Source organism: Haemorhous mexicanus, chromosome 5, assembly GCF_027477595.1.
Source record: "Haemorhous mexicanus isolate bHaeMex1 chromosome 5, bHaeMex1.pri, whole genome shotgun sequence".
NCBI lineage: Eukaryota > Metazoa > Chordata > Aves > Passeriformes > Fringillidae > Haemorhous > Haemorhous mexicanus.
In genome coordinates, this window is record NC_082345.1 from 60,277,158 (window position 1) to 60,296,840 (window position 19,683).

Below are 19,683 nucleotides of genomic sequence, written 5' to 3' on the forward strand. Positions count from 1 at the left end.
CTCAAAAGATAGCAAAGAAAACATTGCTAACAACTGAGGAACTGCTGTACCTCAGGGACCATAATCAGCAGGATAACAGAGTGCCTCTCCACAAGGAGTGGTCCCTCAGTCTAGTCCTGCACTTGAGTCTTCCCCAAGTGTGTCTTGGAAGATGAGAACTCTCTGGGTGGATGAATCAAGCTGAAATATGCATCAGCAAGAGGGCAGAAGCCCATTTGTACATCAGATCAGTCCCAACCTTCTTTCTGTGCACTCCTAAGCATGTACAACAAATACCCCAAAGTTTCACAGGAAGCTGCAAATAAGAAGGAAAGAGATTGATGACACAGGACAGATGGAAAAAACTAGAAATGGCTTGGGTTTGGTTTTGTGCTGGAGCACGAAATTAATTGCAATGATAGAAATATTCTTTTTCTCCTAAATTTGTCTCTTTTACTGACTTCTTCATTAATAAACATACCTGTTTGCAGAAAAAGTTTTCTTCCTACCTGATTTTCCTAATAGAGATTTAAAAATTAGTCTAAAAGCCCTTGACACTACTGAATTTTGTAAGGCTTACAGACCACCAAACTACTCCTATCTAAGAATAAACACAGAGCTAAAAAGGGTAAGCAGTTAATATGCTCTATGATGCAAAAAAACCCAACAGTACCAAGCTGCATAAATTTCTTTAAAGATTGAGAAAATCCTAAGTTTAGCAGAAAAATTTTTAACAGAAGTAATACTGTGGTACAAAACATTTGAAATCATCAGATAGTTCTTAGGATTTTCATTGCTTATATATAGCAGCCAGCATAATGTTTTTTTCACTCTGCAATATTACCCATCAGGTTTTTTTCTTCTCATAGTGTCTTCTTTGCATATTCTAAAGCTTGGCCCCACTCCTACCCACTTTAGGTCAATAGGAGTTTAATGACTGCCTTGGATAACAGGATCAAGCCTATAATCACTGTCAAACTAACAAAAACATTCAATGCCTTTAAGTGAAATAGATGACCTTCTAACTCACCCTCATGAAGAATGAAGCTGCTACTCTGATATACATACCATACATGCCCATATATTGAATTACCTCACAATTTTGCTCTATGTGGTATCCATCATTTGTCACATTATGCTATTTTAAGTAGGCAACCTTGCAATCAATAGCATTAAACATCTTTCTTTGGAGGAAGTGCATTACACAATAAATCTCAGTCAAGCTGACAGAAGGGATGTTTAACCCTCACTTCCTCAGATACCTCTGGACAAAGTTTTCAAACTGAAGCCAAGAGTTAGGCAGAGTAGCACAAAATTCAGATGATCTTATTTTCAGGAATGCTTAGCAATGACAGCCCTTGCTGAGCTCAGTGAAGATCCTGAGCTGCATGTTTAACACCTGACAGCCCTGAAAAGCAGTTGCCCAAGTACAGATTTAGGTCCCTAACCTTAGATACTCAAGCTGAATTATTTTCATCTTTTTGCTGTGGTGGCATAATTCAAGTGATTACCATATATTGACATATACTAAATTAATCTACCTTTCAGCTATCATGCACTTAAGTAGACAGCTCCATATATCATTTGTTTAATAATCCATATAGTTTTGTCCTTTCATTAATAGTTAACTGCATGTGCTGGACAATAAATTGGAAGAGAGATAGCATACCTTATAGACAATATGGCAGATAAATTTTAAGATGGAAAGTGATGTGTCAGCAATATCTAGTTCATTATGTGAAGCTATCAAATATTTTAGGGAATTTTCTGAAGAGGTGGCTTTATCTTTGTATTTTGCAACCTTCAGAACTGGTATGCTTACTATTTTATTATCATATAATAATTCCTCCATAATTCCAGTTTAATAGCATTTACTTTTTTTGTTTCTCTTCTCCCCATCTTACTCCCTCAGTGATTCTGAGTACTCAGCACCAACAAAAGTTAAAAAGAATAACACAACCACTCCCAATTCAGGTAGTAAAAGAGGCTGAGAAGGAAAACATTCAAAAGTAGTCATTCCTTCAAAGTTCCAACAATAGTAGAAGTTCCAGAAAATCAGAAAAGTATGAGCCAATATTCCCCTTTTTAGTCAGAATTGTATATGACAAAGTGTCTTTGAAGATAGTTATAAAAAGAGAATAAAAGAGAAGTATAAAAGGATGAGAATTATTTTTTCTGTAGTTTCCATAGCTGAAAAAGTATGTAAGTCTGTCATGAGCACAGGTTAGGTTGTTCCATAACATATGGAGAAAACCAGTAAACGAATGCAGTTGATGTGAACAGAGGGCAACCATTTTCTTTTCCATTATTTTAAGAAGATGCTGAATCTTTGAGCAGGAAACTTAAACTCAGACAAGTATCCTTGCTGTACTTACCTATTGCAAAATAACCTTTCAGTTCAAACACTTTTTCATGGATTGAAATCCGCCACAGTAATAATTTTTTTTATTTTGTTCTAGTCCTATGCACCAGACCTCAAAATCCACCACCATTCCATATATATGTATTACTCAAGACTGGGATTACTCAAACTAAAATTCAAGAGTGAATATTAAATTAATGCTTCTCTTGTCTCACACTTTTGACTCAAAAATTACCCTGCCTTCTGTGCTACACTGATTTTTTATACTACTCTTGAGATGCATCTCGTATGGCAGTTAAATACTTAAGAAATAGGCAGAGTCTCAGTAAAATCCATACCCTGCCCAACTATAATCACTCTGCAGGTTCTGGAGCCCTGATTGGGTATACAGCTTCCAAAGGCTTCTTGCCTTAGCCTCTGTTAAGGGATGAAGAAATGTAGCTCACACTTGAAATCTGCAGTAATTGTATGTAATCTGCCTTCTTTTAATTTTCACTTTTTGGTCATGATGAATATCCAGTGAAGGAGCAATGATCTGGACAAGGGCATCAAGTGTACCTCAGTCAGTTTGCAGATGACAACAAGCTGGGTGGGAATGTTGATCTGCTGGAGGGTAGGAAGACTCTGCAGAGGGATCTGGACAGACTGGATGGATGGGTGGAGGCCAACAGTCTGGGATTCAATGAGGCCAAGTGCCTGGTCCTGCACTTCTGTCATAACAATCCCTGCAGCACTACAGGCTGGGTCACAGTGGTTGGAAAGTGACCCAGCAGAAAAGGACCTGGGGGCACTGGTCAACAGCAGATGAACAAAAGCCAGTGTGCCCAGGTGTCCAAGAAGGCCAGTGGCTTCCTGGCCTGTATCAGAGAAATTGTGTGCGGCAGGACCAGGGAGGTACAGCCCCCAGTACTCTGCACTGGTGAGGACACACCTCAAATCCTGTGTTCAGTTTTGGGGATCTCATGACAAGACGGACGTTGAGGGGCTGGAGAGAAGGGCAACAGAGCTGCTGTAGGGTCTGGAGCTCAAGTCTTATGAGGAGAGACTGATGCAGTTGGGGTTGTTCAGCCTGGAGAAAAGGAGGCTCAGGGGAGACCTTATTGGTCTCTTTAACTGCCTGAAAGGAATTTGTAGCCAGGTGGGGGTGATATTTTCTCCCAAGTGACAAACAGTAGGACAAGAGTAAATGGCCTCAAGTAAGGATATTAGGATACATTTTTTCACTGAAAGACTCAAGCTCTGGAAAAGGGTGCTCCAGGAAATGGTAGATTAACCATTCCTGAAGTTATTTAAAAAACATTTAGATGTGGCTAAGAGGCATTTAGTGATGGACTTGGCAATGTTAATAGTTGAACTCAATCATCTTACTAGTCTTTTCTAACCTAAAAAATTATATGATTGTATGAAAGACTAGGCAGTGGTGTGATGCAATTTTCAAACCTCAAGCAGTTGTGACATATGTAGACTGAGTTCCTGACTGCTGTACAAAATCACCAATTGTAGACTTGGGAGGTGCACATCTGCCTTCTGCCTAGTCCTTGCCAACCCTGGGGTAGGTACCAGTGACAAGAGACACAGAACCACAGGAAAGCAGCTGTGGATCCTGTATGTGATACACTAGTATCCTATGTCCAAAACTATCTGGCAGGGAAGAGTGACCCATGTCACTTGCACCTGCTCTCAGACCACTTTCATTGTGATTTCTGAATACCTGAAAACAAACATGAACTAGCTGGGAGAATAGCACTGCTCAGCTGAAGAATCCATAGAGAAACATCTTTTATAATGTGGATACCAATTATCAGCTTGATATCCACGCTGAGTGCAGGGCTGCAACCAGAATATGAAAGCTGTCAAATCCCAGCCAGTTCAAATGCTTTTCAGCTTAGTTTGACATGGACCTATCCACCAAGAGCCTCTGAGGTGTACAGGCCCAAAAGAAAGCTTCATGTCCCTTCTTTTTATATTTTTATATATGCCACAGAGAGCTCCACGTGCATGCTCCCCAAGGCCTCAATGGTGACAGGTGAAGTACATTTACCTTTGCCTTTTCTATGCCCTATCCAGTCAGCTCAACTGTGGGGAAAGTAAGGGTGAATCAAAGAAAGTTTTTTCCATAACTGTAAAAAATAAAAAAAATTTACAGGCTTTTCAGAAAATTTGCATCTAGATTCCTTTCCTAAAGAAACTGGCAGGTGGATAATTCCATGGATGAACAAAGAAAAAATATTCTTGTTGATGTTACAAATATAGGACTATAAAGTATTGCGTATGCTGTAATGAGGGAAACAGTGATAAGCCCATATCTGTCAGACTAAAGGTTTGTTCCTTTTTTCCTGCTGAGATGCTTAATTTCTTGCAGCCTTTCTTATTTACATTTTAAATAATAAAACACCCATGAGTACCAGGCACTTTTCCACTACTGCTCTGTGCAAAAAGAATATTAATAGCATTATTAATAAAGCTAGGAAGACTGCAATAAATGTCTCTGTGCTTAAAACAAAGGAGTTTCTTGAAGAACTCAGCAGATTTTCTGTTTTATGCAGGTTTGATAAGACAAGTACAATTAAAATGTTCTCTGTTAGTAGATTAGAAATGCCAATATATGTAACAGAAACTGCCTAAAGTGTAAGCACATTTGTTCAAAGATATTGCATTCCCAGTTGGTTACCAAACACTTGCTTCATTTCCTGGCCCTCAAATCCCATCTCAGTTAAACTGCTGCAAATCAGGATGGAGCAAATGCCCCTGTGGTCTTCACCAGTACAAGTCTTATGGGGCTAGAAAAGAAAAGATCTATGCAGAATGCAGGTCCCTGGTGCTAGAAGCTGCATCCCTAAGGCTGTGGATTGATTTGTCCTCTAGACAACTGCAGGTCATGATGATCCCACAGTATCTGTGAAAATATGCTCACGTGATCCAGTTCTAATTGATGACAGGCATAATACATATGCTACACAGTGGATTGGACATACATTGCAGGGCTGAGGAGTTGTGGAAATAACTGGAACAGTGGTAATGTATTCTGACAGCTTCATTTGGGGTGGGGGAATTGTCAGAGTGCTTCAAATACTGCAGGTTGCCATCAGGAAAATAACTAAAAGGACATATTAAATTCATGCTTCACAGTCTATGCATAGCATTTCATATCTTTCCACAACGCTAGAGGACTTATTAGCTCAGGACATCAAAAGTAATTTATTTCACCTTATACTTCACCTTCTGTATTTTGACTCATCTGGAAAAAAAAAAAAAACAAAACAAAACAAACAAACAAAATTTAAAAGCTTGAATGGCAGCAGGAAATGGTCCAGAAAGAATTTCAGATTTTAGGTCCAACTGGATGCTTAGGAGGGCTAAGGCTTCATCCAAGACAAGCATAGCTATCCTCATTATCACACGTTTTGTAAGAAATCAAATAAAAAAGGTAGGAAAACAGAAAAATTATAATAGTGAGTGCAGTCCAGCTGTATAGTATCATAGGAAGAAGAAATGAAGGAGGGAAAAAAGGGAGAAAGGGAGTAATGCTGCTTTCCTGCCTGAAGAAGGAAACCTATTTTGTAGGATAGACATGCATCTTTCTGACTCACCCTGACATTTACAAATTGCCTTACAAGTTGCTGACTTTTCCTATTCACTGCTTTTCCTTCTTTTCATCGTATTTTTTGTTATCAGGGCTTCTAAAATACAACTACTAAGATTTTTACTCTGAATTTGAGACTGAATTAGACACCACCAAGCCTGAATACTACAAAATCACTGGAGTCTTATTTATATTGTGCTATTTTCTCAGTAACAGCTTTTAAGTCTTGTGGTACAGAATGTATCACAGTTTTAGATAAATTACTGCAAATATATAATTTAACAAGATCTCTGTACCAGCAGACTTTCATCACACACATATCTATATGAAGCACACAGTAGAAACATGAGGAAAAAGGAGATAATATGGCCCATGATCTATTACTGGACTCTATGCATGCTCTCACAGCTGCTTTGCAGATTCTAACTTCAAAGACAGATTCAGTCTTTTCTCTTTTCCTTCTCTGAACACCAGCACAGCTGCTGCACAAATCCCTTGTGCATTCAAGTCCTAGGGCTAAAAGTGTTGGGTTTGGCTGGGGTAGTTAATTTTCCTCACAGTAATTAGTGTGAGGCTGTCCTTTGGACAAGAAGTTGGGAGGGGACTCAGCCAATGCAGCCAAACCCAACTGACTCAAGGGATATTCCAGACCATGTGATATCACTCTCAGCATATAAAACTGGGGAAAGAAGGAGGAAGGAGTGATGTTGTTTGTCTTCCCAAGTCGCGATTACATGTGATGGAACCCTGCTTTCCCAGGGATGGCTGAACACCTGCCTGCCCAAGGGAAGCAGTGGATGAATTCCTTGTTTTTCTTTGCCTTTGTGCATGACTTTTGCTTTCCCTATTAAACTGTCTTTATCTCAACCCATGAGTTTCCTCATTTTTACGCTTTTAATTCCCTCCCCCATCCCACTATGGGGGATTGAGTGAATGGCTGTATGAGGCTTAGCTGCTGACTGGGGTTAAGCCCTGACACTTATAAAAGCTGATAAAGACTCAGAAATACACAAGAGAGAATACACCATTGGCCCCTGTCATCACTTCTGCAGAGCAGTCTGTGAGTTGCATTTATTTGTTGAAATAACAACAAATATTTAGTTTGTCTAAGACATTCACAAAACACCCAGGCAGAATCCATACAAGAATGAAGACCCCTTCAACACTGTCTTAAATTCTGTAGTAAGAACTGATGATTCAACAGTGTGTGTCAAAGGCCAAAATCCTTTGAAAGAGCATATGATAGAGGAGCTTGAGCCTCTATAAATCATGGAATCTGGTTGGTGTTGCAGTCTCCAGCTTGTGCTGTGTGTTGACCATACTGTTATCTTTGCTGGCACTCAGCTGAAACACAGTTCCTACCAGGACACTTCATGCTAATACCTAATAAAGATGGTCAATAATTCACTGAAAACAAGAGGTCTGAAGGTGAGTGCTCTAAAGTAAGCCCTATCCCAGCTCAGTGCCTTAGCCATTATTAAGTTAGAGTCAGTCTCTTTGTTTTCTTCCAGAAACCCCTGTTTCAGAACCAGCAGAGAGTATCCCAGAGCCTGGTAAGGAAGCCATTGGCTCAAGACAGGCCATCAAACATCCCAGAACCCCAAAAGGGAGTAAAACCTAACTCTCAACTTTGCCTCTTCAGGGACAAGTGCCTCGTTCCAGTTCTAATGACTCTTCCCTGACAAGTACTATTCCTATGAAACTGAACAGATTCAGCAGGAGAAAATAAGATACACCAACAAACAGAGGAGATGGAGGAATTTGAGTCTGTTAAGGTTCGGGAGACTGCAATAAAGTTCTCATACCAAATCAAACATAGCGGTGCCAAAGTGGAACCATGAGTTCCCACAGCCACCTATAACCCAAACAATTGCTGCTCTATCATTTAGCCTTAGGAAAATTTCTTCCTGCATAACTTCACTGTCACTCCAGAGCTAAAAATCAGCATCCTTATTGATCTGGCCTTGGAGAAAAGCAGGCTGTTTGCTCCAGAGAACAAGGTCTGCATGACACTATCTGTGTACTCTTCTCAGGTCCTCATGAGATGGTTCAAATGAAGGAATAAACATTTTGTGGGAGATTAAAAGCTTTGCATGAGATAGTCAATAAATCCCAGAAGGAAAAAAGTAGCATTTTCACTAACCATCAGGATTCCCAGTCAACTCAAAATGTCATGAAATGGTACTTAAAAACACAAAGGTATGCTATCAGCTTCTGAATATGTGCTGTGCCCTAAGCACTGGCAGACTGTACCCCGGAGGCCAGGGCATTCAGTGTGCAACACTTTCTGAGATTATTTCATAGGCAACACATGAGCATCTCCTGGGGGAAAAAAAAAAAAAAAAAAAAAAAAAAAGAAGCACAAGTCTTTCTGACATCACTTCAGGGCCATCCAGGTGAATGATAGTGTATAAAAAGGGGATGATTTTAGCTTTCAATAAAGAATGCAGTACACAGCTGAATGAGGGATATTCCTAAAAACAGTAAGAATCTCTGAAGTTTTCACAGAACAATGTAACAAAAGACACCTGGGTGGCCTGAAATTTCAAGTGGGAACTGGGATGTTGTATTCCTGCAGATAACTAGAAGTCTGAAAGATAAGCTATATATGGCTGCATTTATAGTCAAGGTTGTCAATCAGGCTGGGTTAAAATACATGTAAAGATTGTAAACTGCTTCCAGAAATGCCTGAGAGTCCACTGCATATTTAACAGGTCATCTGATTAAGGACTAAAGACATAACTTTTTCCCCTAAATCTCTACATATAATGCAATTCCATGAAATACTAAAAATGCAGAAGTCATCTGCAAACATTAAGTGTCCAAACTGGTATGATGTTCAACAGACTACATATGTAGGTGACAGAAAAAACAAGAATAAACATTCAGAATAACAGTGGGCGAAAGGAAGACCCTGACAATACTCTGAATGCAGAGAAGGAAAATGAATAAGGTGTTTTAGGGATTGCTGCTTGCTGTTCAATGTAAACATTGGACTGCTGAATACTTGTTACAAAAGATGTAGACTTCATCACACTGAGCACAAAGAGTCACAGCCTCAGAGGAAGCATAAAAATCAATAACACAGAGAAATATCTCCAAAGTGCAAGAAAGTCTCTTGGATTCTTACAGTTTGCCAAATGAATTCATGTGAAGCAGCCTACGGCACTTTTCCAGGGAAGTGGGCACAGCACCAAGCCTGACTGAGTTCAAAAAGGCAAAAGGATCGGATTCTTGATGCTGTCCTGTGCAGGGCCAGGAGCTGGACTTGATGACCCTTCTGAGTCCTTTTCAACTCAGAATACTTTGTGATTCTACAGAATTTGTTCCTACCCACTCAGTGAAGAAGAATGCATGACTAGGTTCAGCATTCATGGACACAGTTACTGATTTTTAGAAGTGCTTCATGCATGTAAATATGTTAACATGGCAAGTTTATATGTGTGTCTGTGTCTATGCACAGGAACACAAGCTGGAAGAGAGACTCTTTCCTTTCAGCACGCTGAAAATATGATCCGGACTGGATACAGATTAAATTCTAAGTAGCACAAAATCTTCTGGGCAGTTAGGTAAATGTCTCTTAATGTATCATCATGACCAAACTATGAAGCTCTGAAAGCGTAACTTCCCTTGCTAACTTGTTTTAATCTAGATGTTCTCAATGCTTCTTCAAGCAATCAAAAATACAGCAATAGGTGCCAGAGAAAGTCCATTAAATAACACTAGAACCTGTATGTATTCAGAGTTAATAATCTACCTCATCAAAGAAGAAAGTATGTCAAATATAATACAGTGTGACAGAGAAAGAGTTTTGCAATAATAGTAAGTCTTTAAGAAAAGACATGTCTTTTTTATAAGAAAAGAATTATAAAAGTACATTATAAAATCAGATGCATTGTTATGATCATCTAATCTGACTTCTCATATACCAAAAACCATCAAACCTGACCCAGTCATCAAGTCCACAACTTTCCAACATGCAGTGTAGCTACCTGAGAGACTTCAAGCTAGATTTAAAAACATCAGGAACAAAATTCCTTAGAATTAGTATTATTTATACTTATTCTCCTGTTTCTGTTTAGGTATGGCATCCTACTATGCTTTTTTTCAATGGATCCATTGCATCTGAGTTCTCCTCTTTGTACAAGTACTTCTTGACCTTGGCACAGATAAAATCAAATTCATCTAAGCTCTTCTTGAGAGCAGGCTTCCTCAGACTGATACTGTTCTTACAGATTTTTCCTAATTCTGTCCAAGATCTCAACTTCCCTTTGAAGTGTTTCAGTGTTTTTTGGGTTTCATTTATGCCAGAAAGGTGGGCATGACACCTTCTTATATCTCTACAAGATTTTCCCTGCTTTGTAATCGAAAGGCCGTGAGCATTTTTAACAGCTGTGGCATGCTGAGAATTCATTATGAAAAGAGAAAGCAGCATTTTTAAAGAAGGTTGTATAAGAAGACCCAAGATCAAGAGCAGGAAGAACTGCAAGTGTTGCTTTTTCTGATACTGTGTGCTCATATCCTCCGTTTCTCCCTTTCATATCCATCCTTTTCAAAGCCTATAATCTCTAAAACATTTGGAAAAGTGTCCTAAGTGCATGCAATTTGGAAAATGGCAGGAGCTTTTCTAATGCAAGGCTGTAACTCAGTGTCATGATCAAGAGGGGTTTGTGCTCCTCCCCAATGGTCATATACTTTTTGCATCCAGATTACTTGGAACATTCCCTTTCCCGCACTTTCATGCAACAGCATCACATTTAACGCTTCCACTAGTAATTTTCTTTCCCTTCTACTGGTACATAATTTCATCCAAAGAAATAGTCTGTTTTTCTGCAATATCCTTCACATCAAGAGACTTTTCAATGATACCAGCAACTTCCTGAGACATTTTCTCCTTTTTACTTTTCTGTTCTTCTTTTCTGCAATTGCTAGTATCTCTTTTAACATGTTGTTTCTTATCTTCAGTGTTACCCTCTCTTTACTTTAGCTGTTCTTTGCTTTTTCTTTAAACACTTATGTTTTCAAATTAACTTTGATCTCTGTGTGTGGGTTGGCCTGGATAATACTGCTTTTTATCTCTGTTGTATGTCTGCACCTTTTTCTCCATTAATCTTCCAAACCTATAAATTATTGCGGAACATATTTCTATTTTCCCCTTGCTGCTTCTGCCACAGAGAATTCACACTGACTTTTGACTTACTACTTTAAGTTGTCCCTGACTTTTATCATGCTCAGCTTCTTGAGAAAGGCTGTTGATATCTTAGGGCTATATTTTGAACTCAGAGAAATACCTGTAACTTCAAGTAACTTCAGTGGAAATCTGTAGGCATCTTTCAGAGATGAGTTTGACCTTCTGTGCACAAACTAAGTTAAAATATGTTCCACTGCACAGAATATGTTCTCTCCACTGTCATATCCATATCTAAATCATCTATATCTATATCTATCTTCTTTATCTATATAATCTATATCTATGTCTATCTATAACTATCCTCAATTATGTGGTGTCTTATTTTTGGTGCATGAGGAGCCACATCTCTTTGCAAGTTAGGCCTATGAAAAAGCAGAACCATCCCATTAAAATATAAAAATGAAGGCGAAATCTCTTTTGGACTCTCTAGAAATAAAAATAATATGTAAATAAAATACATAATAATGTTTCTCTCACTTGGAATTGTAATGACATGGATGGATTTTGGAATAGCGAAAACATTAAAAAGTTGAAATTTTCAGCGTGGACTCCACTGGGAAGCAGAAGAATTGCTCATACCCCTGATCATTTTTGATACATGAAAACATCATTCTCATCCACAAAACCCACCAGTGATTTAAGGTGGGAGAAATATATTTTGGGTATGCATAGAGCACTCTGTGTTACAATATCAGAGGGAAGCCCCCCCTGCAGTGCCAGCTCACATTGAGCATTGACCTGTGCACAATTTCAAACCCCTACCAGATAAATATTTACTTATGTTTGATTTGCTTGTCCTCAGCTGCATGTTTTATTCTTCAATAAACAGATGTCAAATGACATTTCTAAGAGGAATGGGAAATTGCTATTTTCTGAGGTGCAGTGCATGTGTTCAGATAGAGAACACATGGAGAAGCCAGTCATCAGCCCTTAGAGGCAGTGGCAAGAGTCCTCACTAGGACCAGAAGGCACAGAGCAGAGTTTGAGGTAACACAGAAAGTTTCTGAGTCGGCTGAATGTAACTGTAAATGCAAAGGCTTGCAGCAAGAAAAGGAATTTTTTTATAAGACACTTTTACTGCCAGTCACTTTGAGATCGTGTTACTTAAAAAGCTACTTAAGTTTGTATTTCTAGTACAAGCAAGCTTTGGTGGCTTAAACTTTTTGTTTGGGAAGTCACTAGAAGGAAATAACTAAGTGGATATTCTTCAAGGTGCTGGCCAGTTCAATGCCCTTGCTGGAAAATTGTTGTCTTTCTGATTCTGCATGTTTAATTAGTGTGTGACTACATTGCCTTTCCAGCAAGCTGAAAAAGCCAAGTTAGAGAGAATTTAGGGTCTTGATCCCCTGTGCATTGTGGCATGAATAATGCAGCATGCAGGTTTGCAGATCCCTCACTGCACAAGCACAGGTGCAGGCAATGGCCCATATTCATTTCTTCTCACTTATCTAAGGTCTCTGTCTCTCCTGATGTCTGTAAGTGTTTCTGCTTTGGGATGAGTGGCCTCCAGTGCATGAGATTAAGGTCTATCTCCATTAACTTCTCCAGGGAAAAAAAAAGATTCACCAAAAACATTCAGTTTGGGACCTGCATGGTTCAAGAGCTCTCCAAACAACAACAAGACTATTTTTCACAATTATCTCCTTTCAGATATGTCCATAATATTAAATAGTTTTTTTCTTGGAGAGAAAAACATTGTTTCATATTAATTGTGACCATAAAAAAGGGAAGGCACTACAATGTGAGAATGAATTCACACACACACATACTTTGAAAACAAAAGTCCTAAATTACACTTCATTGCATAAGCTAACTATGTACAGTGCAGCTTTTATAACAATGATATATTGAATTAATACAAATTTTCACAGGCTTGAATGACCACTGTGCTGAATCAGGAAGGTACTTGTTACTATTTTCCAGAAGTAACTGAACTGCTGGTCTCTTCATCAAGAAGACAATTAATATTCCCCTGATTGTTTCACACAATTAAGGAATATGCCATACATAAACAAATTTTTTCATTGGCGTAAGGATAGTTTTACCCCACATTCTCTGTATTCTGAGACAGCTTGAATAGAGATGGCTTGCGATAATAACCACATTTGTGGAATAACCTCTAAGCTAGTTTGTTCTAGCAATCACCACTTAATCTCTAAATCCACTTACTTTGGGGGATGATATAAATACTGTTTATCAAATGCCATGGTTCAAGATTACTTCTCTTCACAGTGGCCCTCGGTGTCCAGGATACCCCTTTCTCCCAACAACAGAGTGAACATGCCTAGAACAGCCTCAGTCTTCATGATGTCAGATAAAAGTTAGTTAGATTCAGTTATGATCTGGAATTAAGGAAAAACTGGAATGAATGCTAACCACGAACAAATCCTTTAAATTGTCAGAATATGATTGTTTTGTTGACATCTTTAATGAATCAGACAGAATATTTACATTTTTCTATTCAGAGTGGAAACGACTGAATAGTTCAAAGTTCTGTGTTGGCATTTTCCTAAAATTTTGTATTAGATAAACAAAGCATAATCACCCTTTCCCTATGTCAAACCTTACCACAGGAAGAGATATTGTACAGGGAAAATACTATTGTCTTGGCTATATTTCTTTTTACAGTAACATTGCCTAAAAGTAAAATTGATAGCATTTAAATTTAAGAACAAAAGATATATTAATCATAGTTTGAATAGAACATGAGATCCTTTGAAATTTTTACCACAGTTGCTCAACCCTCGTAAATCAGCCCTTGATTTTTGAAATGTTTATTACTCCCTCCAACATAGCTACAGGCTCAAAAGAGTTGTTTTTAATAAAAACAGTAATAATTTCAACACAGTCCCCTTGTTTTTCTCAATGCCTTGTTTACTTTTGAAATCAAAAAAGAAACACAATTAATTTAAAATAATTTTTTTCCTACTTGGAATACATTTCTATTATTATAGGAAGAAATGATCTTCAAACAATACCATTTTGGTATTTACTCCATCAGAAAACTCTTTTGCTCACTTGCTTTCTTGATTTTTAACCATGCAGGTTTCAAAATCAATTTAGAGGAACAAATATCTTTCCATGGTCAATTGCTAGGGTTCAGCTTACATTCACATTTACAGACTAGATACTATTCTGGTGGCATGGACCCTCTATGTCCATGACGTGCATCGAGGGGCACACACATTGCACTGAAATTTTTAGTTCAGAATATTTAACACCTCATCAGAAGATGCCCCTCTGATAAGGATCGTATCTTCTCATCTGCTTAACACACCCTGTGTGATGACCACCCTCTCATGCAGGTCTATGGACAATGTTTATCAGGTATCACTGCAGCCTGCTGTCCTTTTGGAGTATCCGAGGTTCAGAGAGCCTTGGCATGATGTGGCTCACCCTTTGGAAAAGGGTTCAAGTAAAGTGGAGAGGCTTTGCTAGCATATAGCAAAACCCCAGGATGCTGGTTCCAGCAGTGACAGCAGATAGATATGACCAGAGAATGTGAGAAATTAAAAGCTAGTAGCACTTCTCAAAAAATGCTTTTTTCACCTCCAACAAAAGGAACATCATAAGGCAAAGGTGATTGCATCTAATTACTTTTGACAGGTTTTTTTGCCAATGTGTCCAGTTGCTCTTGAAAGACATTAACTTTCACAAGATGCTGTAACAAGGCATTTCAGAGACTACTTACTTGCTATTTGAAGAATGCCTGACTTTTATTTACTTTGGGCCTACTATTTTCTGACTTAATTTCATTCCCCCAAGCCTTTGTATCAAAAAAGACATTGGTCAGGGAGTAACCTCCTGCTCAATGACACTCTTCATCATAGAGCCTTCGAACTAATCTTCTTCACTCATCTTTTTCCCATCTAGAAGAATATATGTTTATTTAGTTCATACTCATACAGAAGGTGTTACACTTTGGAGGAATCAACTCTGTATCACCAGCAGAAAATGAAGGACATCTTTGCTGGGGATACTTCCCAGCACCTCATCACCACAGCCCTGAGAAGTTCCCCTTTCCTTTTTCCTGGGGTCCAGAGGAGCAGTTACCACATATGTGAGTCTCACTGGGCTCAGGACTGTCAGGAGGGCAGTACGGTATCACTGAGTGTCACACAGGATCCAGAGGCTGCACTGAAGATGCATCCCACACCCAGTCACCAGGGAGGGAACCTGGGACCAAGGGGCTGTGGCTGAGCGGTGAGTGACTGTCCCAGCTCTATGTCCCTTGAGCACGGGTGGTGAGGTGTAGTGGAATTAAGAAAAAGTGGCTCCAGAGCTTGTCTCAATCTCTTAGTGCTGTGCTCTTGCACTGCTTATTGCCTGTTCATTAAAGGCTGTTCCCTTGCATGACCTCTATCCTCTAGGGAAGTGTCATGAGCTCATTTTCATGGCCCATTGAGGTGCTATAGCTGGTGGACTTCCTCAGGTAGGAAGAGTGAGACATGGTGCACCCTTTGGAAGCAGTTATTCTCTGTGCCCTAACCACAATTTCCTAAATTTTCCAATCAGATCTCCTTGAACTGTTCAAGAATAAACAGAGATTAAACTATTAAGTCTCTAGTGTGGACATCCAGGACTAGAGCCCTGCAGAGAAAGAGAAAGAAAAACAAGATGACAGTGAGGATGAGCCAACCTTATTTCAAAAGGCTTCAGAAAGAGAAAAACAGATAGACTGGCAGTTACATGACCTTTAAGCCAAGTACTTGTGTGTGGAAAGAACTGCCTCCTAAGACCAAAAAGGCATTGACTTCTCGAGTGCCCTCACAAGCTCCCTGGCTTTTCCTGGGGAAATGACCAGCTGTCCACGAGCATATCTGTGCAGTTACATTTTACATTTACACCTTAATTTTGTCTACCTTCTATTCTGTTTTATTCCCTCCGCCTTTTGTCACCTTCAAGTTTTCAGAACCAGAATAGAAGACAGGAAACAGTGATAAACACTGTTAATTGCCCATGCAGGCTCATGGGCACACAAGAAAACATAAATCTATGAGCTGACTAAAATCCTGTAAGAGGTCATTTGACAATTTTTCTAGTGCTATTGCTCTTACTAAATGATTTGTCTGTATGGCTTTTTACAGGAAGAGGTTTCCCTACAGATCTCAAGAGCTAAATTTCAAAATGGTTGCACAGGGAAGGAACCATCCATTAGATGTTGCCAAACAGGAATGTTTCATTGGCTGCTTCAAAGCCAGTTAATGTCAAGTACTTTTGATGAAGAGACCTATGACTGCAAAACAGAAATCAAGAGGCTGAATGGCCCCGACAGCCTTTTTGCACCGAAGTTGCTTGTTTAAAGCAAGTTCCAGTCAAGAATAATTGAACTCAGTTCAAATTAGAGTGTTGCTCCTTAGCTCTGTGAAATGAGGTAGATGATCACAGCCCGCTTCCCATTAGCCTGACTGTCTGCTCTGCTAAAACCACCTGCACAATTGAAACTAATTGGTGCCCTCAACAGCAGTATCAAGAGAGAGGATACAATTAAACAGTAATGGATTATGAACTATATCCTCCCCCTAAAGACATGATACCTTTAGATACTGGCAGGGAGAAAGCTTGCCTGGTTGGAGCTTGGAGTGGGGCGGAATTTACATCGGTGGGCTGGCAGTCAAGATCCAGTCACAAGCAGAAATGCAAGTCTATGCACAAATGAACATTAACAAGGATATATTTATTCAGCTGGAATATAGGCAGGCCTAGAGCAGGGGAAAACACATCCTACTCTATTTGAATTGGAGGGATCAAAGTGATATGAGCCCCAGAGCTAACAAGAGGCCATCAGATACAAATCTCATGAGGGTCTCCAAACTCCCTTTCCTCCAGGGACTTGTCAGTGCAGCAATAAAAAGCAAATGGCATTGAGTCATAAAGCAGCACATTAACAAGAGGCTGAGAGTATTTGTGCTTGATACAGTGCTGCTGCTGGTAAGAGCAACCTCTGACCAACAACTGGGCTGTTTTCACCCATCAGTGGGAGCCAGACCACTGAAGCCTGATGCATTTCTGACAGAAACAGTTCCTCTTCCAAGCTGGCCAGTTGGATTCATCTTGCTCTCTTTTGTGCTTCTTCTCCAAGGGCAGTGTGTAAGAAAGGCATGAGCATGTCATTCAGGGGCTGCATCTTCAGGAATTTTTTTGTAGGTTCATAAAAAATGCTTTTTTGTAGACTCATTAAAAAATGGCTTTTACAAATACATGAGCACTTGTGCTTCTCTGTTACTCTTTTTAATATAGCAGTTTATACTTTGAATTTCTATAGGGTGCTTTTTTTCTAAGGACTGTGAAATGATTAAAAGACACCACCAAAGAAAACTTCATACTGCAGCTGGAAGAGAAGCAAAACTTTTCTGCTTGTGTAGCTATTTTCCCTTCTCTACAGGCCAGTTTGGAGTTCAGATCATCAACTCCTGAGTCAGGACTGAATGCCAGGTATCCTTCCCTACACTCCAACAAATATTAAACATTTGCTCTGTCTTTATTTGATGCCTCAGAGGGGTTGATGCTCTGACACAGTAGAGAGAATCATTTACAGCATTGTTCTGCCCACAGATATGACAGTTCAAAGCACAGCACTTTGTGCTTCTTCAGATTTTCCTGTGTTTGTTCAACAGAGAATTGCTACTCACTGACAACCTCTGTTCAAAAACATAAAGTATCTGAAACACAGCTGGAGTGATATCTGTCAATGCATCGACATGCACAAGCCATAAAGTTGTTCAAAATAAATTGTAAAAAACAGCTTCTGGTTTCAGATAATGACTACACAACACAAGGTTTGCTCTCAGAGCATTGGTCTAAGATACACCAGACATGTGGTGCTCTCTTGGGTGCACACAAAGACCAGATTTCTCAGAAGTTATTAGAGTGAACAGCTGCTCCTGATGTGTTTCTTACAGTCAAATTTTCAATGACTTATTTAGCAAACTGATCTGCTTTGAAAGTCCAGCCCTGGATATGCATGATGAATTGATTTTAAGCCCCTATTCTTTTTTATAAAAAGGAAAAGTCAAAGGTCAACAGCAAATTGCTTTGCCTTAAAAAAAAAGCAACAACAAAATCTCTGCACTTTTGAAGAGATGTTGCATTACAGCACCTGTAAACTTTCCCTCAAATTTATTCCCTGATTATACTAGGATAGAAAGATTCTTAAACTTGAGGGTTTTTAATGCATATTTCTCCCCCTAATTTTCATGCATTTTAAAAATTTTGTGCAGGAAAAAAGAATCACCAAAACTAGAAAAAACAACATGAAAAAATGCCTTGGTTTGCACATGAAAAATCCCCCACATGAACTGAAAGTGAATGTCAAAAAAAAAATTCAAAGTGAATGTGTAAAATACATTCCATCTACAACTGAATGCTCATGCATCTTTATTTTTTCAGACCTTAATATGATTTTCTTTTCAGCTGGCAGTTTCTTTTATCTGCCCTGGAGTAAATGTAAATGGTTCTGCTGATTGTTTAGGCACTGGCAAAGAGCTAAACAATGGCATCAGCAGGGCAAGTGTGAGTCAGCTGTGGCAATGCTCCTGCTATTTGGAGTCTTGCATAAGGAACTACTGCTGATTTACTTCTCAGAGTCATCAAAGTTAGAGTCTGCAAGCAATAACAACTTTCTTGCAGCTCTCCATGCATTCCTGAAGCAGAACAGAAAAAGAAAGAAAAAGTATTATAGATCCACCATTCTCTTCTTTCTTGAACTGCTTTATAGTGTAAAATCTCCCTTCTACCATAGTTACCAAACTAATTTTCCCCAATCAACAGATCTGTGTTTTCAGTCTAATCAGATCAGAATGGATGTCAGGATAGGTTATATCCTCTGATATTTTCATTTTAAAGATAAAAATACTTCTGGACAGGCACATTTATACTAGCAATGCAGAAATTTATTTTTACCAGGCTCCTACATTCTTGTTTGGATCTCACAAAAGAACATGAGCAAAAAGGAAATGCTATCTAGTACTAAAACAGAAAAAACTGTCGAAAGCAAATACATTCAATTGAAAAGTAGCTTTATTTGGGATCTTTCTGGATCATACATCACTTTGCAACTATATTTGCAGACTTTGGGAACATCTTAACCAAAGAACAAAATCTAATGATGCAATCCTGAGCATCCTGATATTCATGTTTAATGAATATAACAGCATTATTCAAATATATCACTTTGATTAAATTCCCTTTTTAATAAAAATCCATTGAAATACAACTGTTCTTTTAAAGAATTCAAGAGATGGTATAGCAAAAAAAAAAAAAAAATCCTGATCAACTGTTTCAATTTAAAGAGCACACAGTAAAACCATTAGAAGATAGAGCTACATGTCTTTAGAATACATAGCAATAAATAAATTAAATCACCCAGAACAAATAGCACCAGCTGCTCCACAGACAAATATAGAAACTTGGAAATATAAAGGATAAAGTACTTCAACCTAAAATAAAATAAACAGTAAGAGGCAGTGAAATGTTGTCTTAGTCTCAAAAGCCGTATGTTACCCATTTATTTTGTACTGAGTCCATTTATTTTTCTCTCATGCTCTTCCCTCTGTGCAGTCAGTGCAT

The 19,683-nt window shown here is 38.8% G+C and overlaps 1 long non-coding RNA gene across 12 annotated transcripts in view; it reads right to left on the reverse strand.

Annotated features, from left to right (window-relative positions):
• Nucleotides 1-19,683, reverse strand: part of LOC132327762 (uncharacterized) — a 117,959-nt gene that overhangs the window by 96,774 nt on the left and 1,502 nt on the right. For 10 of the 12 annotated variants that reach the window (XR_009486609.1, XR_009486610.1, XR_009486604.1 and 7 more), the window contains exon 3: nt 13,285-13,457. The exons of 1 other annotated variant lie outside the window; for it this stretch is intronic. This is a non-coding gene — a long non-coding RNA (uncharacterized LOC132327762). Of the gene's footprint in view, nt 1-13,284; nt 13,458-16,652; nt 16,761-19,683 lie in introns of all 12 variants that reach the window. One more of the 12 variants, XR_009486611.1, reaches the window with a different exon arrangement.